Genomic DNA, 1,079 nt, shown 5'->3' on the forward strand with positions numbered 1-1,079 from the left:
ATCATTATTGATAATGGATCAAACCTGAACAATAAGATGATGAAGGAAATGTGTGCAGAATTCAAGATTGAACACCATAACTCATCTCCTTACAGACCCAAGATGAATGGGGTTGTTGAAGCTGCAAACAAGAACATAAAGAAGATCATCTAGAAAATGGTTGTGACTTACAAGGAATGACATGGGATGCTCCATTTTGCTCTACATGGATATCTTACATCCATCCGCACTTCAACTGGGGCAACCCCTCTCTCTCTCTCTCTTGTATATGGCATAGAAGCAGTGCTCCCCATGGAAGTTGAGATCCCGTCAATGAGAGTCTTGATGGAAGTAGATTTGTATGAGGATGAATGGTGTCAAAGTAGATTTGATCAGTTGAATTTAATTGAAGAAAAGAGGATTAAGGCTTTATACCATGGTCAATTGTATCAACAAAGGATGAAGAAAGATTTTGATAACAAGGTTTGACCTCGTGTGTTCAGAGAAGGTGACCCCGTGCTCAAGAAGATCTTGTCTTTCATTACTAATTCTAGGGACAAGTGGACTCCTAATTGTGAAGGATCATATGTTGTTAAGAGATCTTTCTCTGGCGGTGTTTTAATCCTTACAACTATGGATGGTGAGGAGCTTCCTCGTCCTATGAATGATGATGTTGTCAAGAAATACTTCGCCTAAAATATAAAAGAACAACTCGCTAAGTTGAAAACCCGAAAGGCCAACTTAGGCAAAAAAATAGCGTCTCGGTGGGTCGAAAACCCGAAAGGGCGGTCCAGGCAAAAGTAAGAGACATAAATAGAAAATGATTATCCTGGTAGATTGACACCCGCAAGGGACAATCTAGGCAAAAGTTAGGGATTATAGCAAGTAACTGCATCAAGCCAAACTTGACCAACTTAAAGCGACCTCGCCCATCAAAGTCTTCTCAATCAAATTAATCTCTCCAGAAACTCGAACCTAATGGATTTCAAAGTTGATAGGGGGAATAATGTCCATTGCATTTTAATGTAGCCTTTTCCTGTATTTACCATTTTTTTCATCTTTGTAAATGATCTATGGGGTCCCTCCATTTGCGGACTACC

The sequence above is a fragment of the Lathyrus oleraceus genome, chromosome 7 (assembly GCF_024323335.1).
Source record: "Lathyrus oleraceus cultivar Zhongwan6 chromosome 7, CAAS_Psat_ZW6_1.0, whole genome shotgun sequence".
Taxonomy (NCBI): Eukaryota; Viridiplantae; Streptophyta; class Magnoliopsida; order Fabales; family Fabaceae; genus Lathyrus; species Lathyrus oleraceus.